Raw genomic sequence first — 10,428 nt, 5'->3', positions numbered from 1 at the left:
GAATTAAAGAACAGACGGCTGAAGAGGCCAATGTGAAGCAAGTCAAAAGAAAGTGGGAGGAAAACGGTGATAAGAATCACCAATACAACAACAACAGCAATTACAATAATAATCGCAACAACTATCCCAACAATCGCAACATCAATCGCAACTACAACAAACGGCCCAACAACAACAACAACAACAACAACAACACCAACTACAACAATCATCCCAACAACAATAACAACCGCAACAACAACAACAATCAAAAGCAGCTATGCCAAAGGTGTGAAAAGTATCACTCAGGGTTCTGCACCAAATTTTGCAACAAGTGTAAAAGAAATGGTCATAGCGGCGCGAAGTGTGAGGTCTACGGACCAGGGGTTAACAGAACGAAAGGAACAAATGGTGTCGGAATGAGTAATGGCAGAGCAAGTAGTGTCGGAGCAAGTTATGCCAATGTAGTTTGTTATAAATGTGGAAAATCGGGCCACATTATTAGAAATTGCCCGAACCAGGAGAACACGAATGGACAAGGCCGCGGAAGAGTTTTCAATATTAATGCGGCAGAGGCACAGGAAGACCCGGAGCTTGTTACGGGTACGTTTCCTATTGACAATAAATCTGCTTACGTTTTATTTGATTCGGGTGCGGATAGAAGCTATATGAGTAGAGATTTTTGTGCTAAATTAAGTTGTCTATTGACGCCGTTGGATAGTAAATTTTTACTCGAATTAGCAAACGGTAAATTAATTTCAGCAGATAATATATGCCGGAATCGAGAAATTAAACTAGGTAGCGAAATATTTAAGATTGATTTGATACCAGTAGAGTTAGGGAGTTTTGATGTAATAGTTGGCATGGACTGGCTGAAGAAGGTGAAAGTAGAGATCGTATGTTATAAAAATGCAATTCGCATTGTACGAGAAAAAGGAAAACCCTTAATGGTGTACGGAGAAAAGGGCAACACGAAGCTACATCTTATTAGTAATTTGAAGGCACAAAAACTAATAATAAAAGGTTGCTATGCTATTCTAGCACACGTCGAGAAAGTACAAACTGAAAAAAAGAGCATCAATGATGTTCCCGTTGCAAAAGAATTTCCCGATGTATTTCCGAAAGAATTACCGGGATTACCCCCACATCAATCCGTTGAATTTCAAATAGATCTTGTACCAGGAGCTGCACCAATAGCTCGTGCTCCTTATAGACTCGCACCCAGCGAGATGAAAGAACTGCAAAGCTAACTGCAAGAACTATTAGAATGTGGTTTCATTCGACCAAGCACATCACCGTGGGAAGCTCCTGTTTTGTTTGTCAAGAAGAAAGATGGTACATTCAGGTTGTGTATCGACTACCGAGAGTTGAACAAACTTACCATCAAGAACCGCTACCCACTACCGAGAATCGAAGACTTATTTGATCAACTACAAGGCTCGTCTGTTTATTCAAAGATTGACTTACGTTCCGGGTATCATCAAATGCGGGTGAAAGAAGATGATATTCCAAAGACTGCTTTCAGAACACGTTACGGTCATTACGAGTTTATGGTCATGCCGTTTGGTTTAACTAATGCACCAGCTATGTTCATGGACCTTATGAACCGAGTGTGTGGACCATACCTTGACAAGTTTGTCATTGTTTTCATTGAAGACATACTTATTTACTCAAAGAATGACCAAGAACACGGTGAACATTTGAGAAAGGTGTTAGAAGTATTGAGGAAGGAAGAATTGTACGCTAAGTTTTCAAAGTGTGCATTTTGGTTGGAAGAAGTTCAATTCCTCGGTCACATAGTGAACAAAAAAGGTATTAAGGTGGATCCGGCAAAGATAGAAACTGTTGAAAAGTGGGAAACCCTGAAAACTCCGAAACACATACGTCAGTTTTTAGGACTAGCTGGTTACTACAGAAGGTTCATCCAAGACTTTTCCAGAATAGCAAAACCCTTGACTGCATTAACGCATAAAGGGAAGAAATTTGAATGGAAGGATGAACAAGAGAAAGCGTTTCAGTTATTAAAGAAAAAGCTAACTACGGCACCTATATTGTCATTGGCTGAAGGGAATGATGATTTTGTGATTTATTGTGATGCATCAAAGCAAGGTCTCAGTTGTGTATTAATGCAACGAACGAAGGTGATTGCTATGCGTCTAGACAATTGAAGATTCACGAACAAAATTATACGACGCATGATTTGAAATTAGGCGCGATTGTTTTTGCATTAAAGACTTGGAGGCACTACTTATATGGGGTCAAAAGTATTATATATACTGACCACAAAAGTCTTCAACACATATTTAATCAGAAACAACTGAATATGAGGCAGCGTAGGTGGATTGAATTGTTGAATGATTACGACTTTGAGATTCGTTACCACCCAGGGAAGGTAAATGTGGTAGCCGGCGCCTTGAGCAGGAAGGACAGAGAACCCATTCGAGTAAAATCTATGAATATAATGATTCACAATAACCTTACTACTCAAATAAAGGAGGCGCAACAAGGAGTTTTAAAAGAGGGAAATTTAAAGGATGAAATACCCAAAGGATCGGAGAAGCATCTTAATATTCGGGAAGATGGAACCCGTTATAGGGCTGAAAGGATTTGGGTACTAAAATTTGGAGATATGAGAGAAATGGTACTTAGAGAAGCTCATAAAACCAGATACTCAATACATCCTGGAATGGGGAAGATGTACAAGGATCTCAAGAAACATTTTTGGTGGCCGGGTATGAAAGCCAATGTTGCTAAATACGTAGGAGAATGTTTGACGTGTTCTAAGGTCAAAGCTGAGCATCAGAAATCATCAGGTCTACTTCAACAACCTGAAATCCTGGAATGGAAATGGGAAAACATTACCATGGATTTCATTACTAAATTGCCAAGGACTGCAAGTGGTTATGATACTATTTGGGTAATAGTTGATCGTCTCACCAAGTCAGCACACTTCCTGCCAATAAGAGAAGATGACAAGATGGAGAAGTTAGCACGACTGTATTTGAAGGAAGTCGTCTCCAGACATGGAATACCAATCTCTATTATCTCTGATAGGGATGGCAGATTTATTTCAAGATTCTGGCAGACATTACAGCAAGCATTGGGAACTCGTCTAGACATGAGTACTGCCTATCATCCACAAACTGATGGGCAGAGCGAAAGGACGATACAAATGCTTGAAGACATGCTACGAGCTTGTGTTATTGATTTCGGAAACAGTTGGGATCGACATCTACCGTTAGCAGAATTTTCCTACAACAACAGCTACCATTCAAGCATTGAGATGGCGCCATTTGAAGCACTTTATGGTAGAAAGTGCAGGTCTCCAATTTGTTGGAGTGAAGTGGGGGATAGACAGATTACGGGTCCGGAGATAATACAAGAAACTACCGAGAAGATCATCCAAATTCAACAACGGTTGAAAACCGCCCAAAGTCGACAAAAGAGCTACGCTGACATTAAAAGAAAAGATATAGAATTTGAAATTGGAGAGATGGTCATGCTTAAAGTTGCACCTTGGAAAGGCGTTGTTCGATTTGGTAAACGAGGGAAATTAAATCCAAGGTATATTGGACCATTCAAGATTATTGATCGTGTCGAACCAGTAGCTTACCGACTTGAGTTACCTCAACAACTCGTGGCTGTACATAACACTTTCCACGTCTCGAATTTGAAGAAATGTTTTGCTAAAGAAGATCTCACTATTCCGTTAGATGAAATCCAAATCAACGAAAAACTTCAATTCATCGAAGAACCCGTCGAAATAATGGATCGTGAGGTTAAAAGACTTAAGCAAAACAAGATACCAATTGTTAAGGTTCGATGGAATGCTCGTAGAGGACCCGAGTTCACCTGGGAGCGTGAAGATTAGATGAAGAAGAAATAACCGCATCTATTTCCAGAAGATTCGTCAACACCTTCAACAGCTTAAAATTTCTGGACGAAATTTATTTAACGGGTAGGTACTGTAGTGACCCGAACTTTTCCATGGTTATATATATTAAATGAAATTGTTATTTACATGATTAAGTGTTTCCAACATGTTAAGCAATCAAATTTGTTAAGACTTGATTAATTGAAATAGGTTTCATATAGACAATTGACCACCCAAGTTGACCGGTGATTCACGAACGTTAAAACTTGTAAAAACTATATGATGACATATATATGGATATATATATATATATATATATATATATATATATATATATATATATATATATATATATATATATATATATATATATATATAGTTAACATGATATTATGATAAGTAAACATATCATTAAGTATATTAACAATGAACTACATATGTAAAAATAAGACTACTAACTTAATGATTTCGAAACGAGACATATATGTAACGATTATCATTGTAACGACATTGAACTGCATATATATCATACTAAGATATATTATATATCATGATATCATGATAATATAACAATTTAACATCTCATTTGTTATAATAAACAATGGGTTAGCAACATTCAACAAGATCGTTAACCTAAAGGTTTCAAAACAACATTTACATGTAACGACTAACGATGACTTAACGACTCAGTTAAAATGTATATACATGTAGTGTTTTACTATGTATTCATACACTTTTGAAAGACTTCAAGACACTTATCAAAATACTTCTACTTAACAAAATTTCTTACAATTACATCCTCGTTCAGTTTCATCAACAATTCTACTCGTATGCACCCGTATTCATACTCGTACAATACACAGCTTTTAGATGTATGTACTATTAGTATATACACTCCAATGATCAGCTCTTAACAGCCCATGTGAGTCACCTAACACATGTGGGAACCATCATTTGGCAACTAGCATAAAATATCTCTACACTCACAAGTGTAATAAAAATCATTCGTATGATGAACACCTGGTAACCGACATTAACATAATGCATATAGAATATCCCCCGCATACTCGCAAGTATGCCATAAATAGGCAATCGCAATCACCATATAAATCGAAGTACTAAAGCATTCCAAATTCCAGAATGGAGTTTGTTAGGCCCATAGATCTATCTTTAAGATTAGCGTCAATTAGGGGCCATTCCCTAATTCTTAGTTTACAAGACTTGAAGGGGCGATATTCGGTTTAATAATCCAACCATAGAATGTAGTTTCAAGTACTTGTGTCTATTTCGTCAAACATTTATAAAAGCAGTGCATGTATTCTCAACCCAAAAATAAATATTGCAAAAATATTTAAAAAGGGAGCAAATGAAACTCACAGTACAATATTTTGTAGTAAAAATATTCATACAACGAAACTGAACAATGCAGGGTTGGCCTTGGATTCACGAACCTATATCATTTGTATATATATTAATACATATTCTTGTAATCGAACAATTATGCATATATTATTATTAGTGATATAATTTTTATATTAGTAACTTATATATTCCATTATTATTATATATTCATTTTTATATATGAAAATGTAAATTTTGTTATGTTATATGTATTAAATATTTTACATACACACACACACACACACACACACACACACACATATATATATATATATATATATATATATATATATATATATATATATATATATATATATATATATATATATTTCATTTGTTTGTTAAAATAGTAATTATAATAATACCAAAATATATTAATAGTGATTAAAATAATAATAATGATAATACTAGTATTAATAATAATGATAATAATATTAATGATTCTATTAATAATAATATTAATGTTAGTTTTAATAATAAATCTTATAATAATGATAATAACATTAATTTTTAATAAAATAAAAAGTTTATTAGTAATGATAATAAAAATAATAACTTATTAAAAATCTTATAATAATGATAATAACAGTAATTTTTAATAAAATGAAAAGTTTTTTAGTAATGATAATAAAAATAATAACTTTTATAATAATACATACTACTTAATAATAAGCAATATTAATAACAATACTTATGTTAATCATGATCATAGTCTTCGTGTTTAATTTCTAAACCAATAATTAAAGCTGCTATAACATCAATCCGTAATCCTAATTGTAATTATAATACTTATATTAATAATAACAATATTGATAACTCTTAATGTGATTAATAATAATTATACTTCTAATAACTTAGGAGTAACAATAATTATCTTAATAATAATAACAACAACTAATAATAATAATAATAATAATAATAATAATAATAATAATAATAATAATAATAATAATAATAATAATAATAATAATAATACTAATAATAATAATAATAATTATAATCACAATAACAATAATAGAAAGAAATTTAATAAGAAAACTACCTCTAAGCTTTTCCCAAAAAAAAAAAATGGCTGAGACCAGGCTCGAACCCTAGACCTCCCGCTCATCGCTAACACTCTTAACCTCCCGCTCAGTTGGTTTGATCGATTCAATTATTAAAAATTAGGGTCCGTGATTCAATTATGAATCAGACTTCAGCAATGAACAATTCAATTAAGAATCAGAAATTACGGTTCACGAAATATTAAGGTATCGCAGTATTAAGGTACGTAATATGCACTCTTTTTATTCAATTGAGGGTTTTTGATACAAATGATTATGAGTGAAAGCTTATCTATATTAATAATAACAACATCGACACCAAAATTGATGACATCTTCATCATTATAGCAATATTATGCATAACTTTGCTCCACAAGCATATAAACCCTATTTATTATCTAAAATTAGGGTTTATGTTGTTTTATTCTTATTCCCGATTCTCGAATTTGTATATGTATCTATTGTATCTATCACTACCTATAATAGAACTCAGTTTGGAAGGTTTTCTTATGATTCTTGTACGCATCTTAGTGTAGCAGTTGAATTTTTTATGTAGTATGTCTGTAAAGACTTTTGGGTTTTTAATTGTTTGCTATCTGCGTTGGAAGATGAGTGAATGATTTTAGCAAAACTAATTCATACGGTTATATTAACTAATGTCATGGGACCTTGATAATTGATACAGTGGAAAAGAGAAAAATGGTTGCGATATTGAAGTGTTTGGATGAGGTAGCAGCTCTGTTGATTTTTTTTTAATCCATATATGTAGTTCAAGAGCCATCGAAAATAAAGTTCCTAGACAAACTATATTATGTTACAGTACAATAATGGTATTGGTCAATATGTTATGGTTGACATTAACTGCCAAAACATGAATGAAAAGGTTGGTGGGTATTTACAAGCTTTAGTTAAAATTATTTCTGAACGGAAAAATGTTAGTATCTCTACCCCTTACAAACCATGTGGCTTTTTTTGCCACTTTTCACACAGCCATTCCCTCACCCTCCAACCAACCATTTGCCATGCTCTTATTGGTCTTTTCAATCACACATGTCCCACACCAACCTAATGACACGTGGCTTCAAAAAAAAACATTCAGAGTCAAAAAATTGGAATCAATTCCCAATCGTCGCTGAAAGAAAAAAAAACCCACACAATACGCCGATCAAACGATCGATGAAACGATTTTCTATTCTAGATTTTTTTCCATCTGGATCATCTCCCTTCTAGTCCGGCTAGAGAAATCACGTAACCTAAATCACGTAACCCTAACCGATCTTCATCTCTTAATTTCATCTTTTCAAATTCAAAATCATAGTCAATTGAAACTGCTAACTGATCTTCATCTCCTGCAATGGATAAGTAATTAGGGTACAATCGATTGAGTATTTAGGGTACAAATCAGGGTTTTAGGCAGTTGACCCAAAACCTTTTTCCATCACCTCCTTCAGTCGATTTCAGCAATGGAAGATATAGGGTGAAACTTAGGGTTTGAGGCGATAAATGTCAATTCGTCCTCCATCGTCTCTCTCTGTTGATTAGCGGGTCATAAAGATTATTAAGGTATGAATCGTCTTCCTTTCTTTTATATTTCTGATTTTGTACCATCTTTTCCATTTGTTCCTGATATATGGTACAAAATCTCTGTTACTTAATCGATTGTCATTTTGTATCTTCTTTTTAAGTTGATGATGATATACTTATAGGGTTAATCTTAATAATCTCAAACATGGAAGCTTGAACCTTTGACTTTATTAATGGTGCCAATTCAAGTTCATACACGTCTCAATATCAGTTCGTGTTTTAACGATTGTTTACATTTGATAGTGGTAGAGGTTATTTTGCTTCAGTTCACGTCTCATATTGTTTTTCTTTTTTTCTGGTCAGGGTTTATGTTTTTACTAGGCATTGTCATTATTTAATAATTTTAATGAGCAGCTAATATGAAATAAAAAAAATGAGTTTTAATTATACAGATTTGTTGTATAATACAGTATGTTGAGGACATATCCAACTTTAGTCAGTTCTTTAATCTGGTGAACTATCACCACATCTTTAATATATGGTGATTTCAATATTATCTGAGTCTATAATTGATTTTTAATAGTATCTGAGTCTATAATCGATTTTTAAAAAACTGTCGGTGTCTTTCTGAACCAAAATTGTTTGATTGAGAAATTTTGGAGTAGAATTTTTTTTATAGAACTGAGGAGATTGAAGGTTGCTACTGATTGGGCTGATGATAGTGCTATGGGTGAACTTGCTATAGCTGGTCATGTAAGTTTCCCTTTTTTGTGTATTTTTTGGTAAAATTTATATGATGAATATACTACTATTTTAGTAGTTTTCTGTAGATATACTCATGTACCTGAGGTATTTGTAGATTGTCATGACAAATGAAGCGACCCGTCCTAATCCATAAGGACAAATACAATAACATATGATTAATTGCGAGGTTCTGACCTCTATATGATACATTTTACAAACATTGCATTCGTTTTTAAAAGACAAACTTTCATTTCATCGAAAGTTGACATACATGTATACCATTTCACAATATATCCGATCTATAAATGACTTAATAATAATCTTGTTGAACTCAATGACTCGAATGCAACGTCTTTTGAAATATGTCATGAACGACTCCAAGTAATATCTTTAGAATGAGCAAATGTACAGCGGAAGATTTCTTTCAACCCTGAGAATAAACATGCTTTAAAGGGTCAACCAAAAGGTTGGTGAGTTCATTAGTTTATCGTAATCAATCATTTCCATAATTTTAATAGACCACAAGATTCTCATTTTTCATAAATAACATTACACTCACAAGTGTAATAAAAATTATTCGTATGATGAACACCTGGTAACCGACATTAACATAATGCATATAGAATATCCCCCGCATACTCGCAAGTATGCCATAAATAGGCAATCGCAATCACCATATAAATCGAAGTACTAAAGCATTCCAAATTCCAGAATGGGGTTTGTTAGGCCCATAGATCTATCTTTAAGATTAGCGTCAATTAGGGGCCATTCCCTAATTCTTAGTTTACAAGACTTGAAGGGGCGATATTCGGTTTAATAATCCAACCATAGAATGTAGTTTCAAGTACTTGTGTCTATTTCGTCAAACATTTATAAAAGCAGTGCATGTATTCTCAACCCAAAAATAAATATTGCAAAAATATTTAAAAAGGGAGCAAATGAAACTCACAGTACAATATTTTGTAGTAAAAATATTCATACAACGAAACTGAACAATGCAGGGTTGGCCTTGGATTCACGAACCTATATCATTTGTATATATATTAATACATATTCTTGTAATCGAACAATTATGCATATATTATTATTAGTGATATAATTTTTATATTAGTAACTTATATATTCCATTATTATTATATATTCATTTTTATATATGAAAATGTAAATTTTGTTATGTTATATGTATTAAATATTTTACATACACACACACACACACACACACACACACACACACACACACACACATATATATATATATATATATATATATATATATATATATATATATATATATATATATATATTTCATTTGTTTGTTAAAATAGTAATTATAATAATACCAAAATATATTAATAGTGATTAAAATAATAATAATGATAATACTAGTATTAATAATAATGATAATAATATTAATGATTCTATTAATAATAATATTAATGTTAGTTTTAATAATAAATCTTATAATAATGATAATAACAGTAATTTTTAATAAAATAAAAAGTTTATTAGTAATGATAATAAAAATAATAACTTATTAAAAATCTTATAATAATGATAATAACAGTAATTTTTAATAAAATGAAAAGTTTTTTAGTAATGATAATAAAAATAATAACTTTTATAATAATACATACTACTTAATAATAAGCAATATTAATAACAATACTTATGTTAATCATGATCATAGTCTTCGTGTTTAATTTCTAAACCAATAATTAAAGCTGCTATAACATCAATCCGTAATCCTAATTGTAATTATAATACTTATATTAATAATAACAATATTGATAACTCTTAATGTGATTAATAATAATTATACTTCTAATAACTTAGGAGTAACAATAATTATCTTAATAATAATAA

The sequence above is a fragment of the Rutidosis leptorrhynchoides genome, chromosome 7 (genome assembly GCF_046630445.1).
Source record: "Rutidosis leptorrhynchoides isolate AG116_Rl617_1_P2 chromosome 7, CSIRO_AGI_Rlap_v1, whole genome shotgun sequence".
Lineage (NCBI taxonomy): Eukaryota > Viridiplantae > Streptophyta > Magnoliopsida > Asterales > Asteraceae > Rutidosis > Rutidosis leptorrhynchoides.
Note: the sequence above shows the minus strand (reverse complement) of the source record.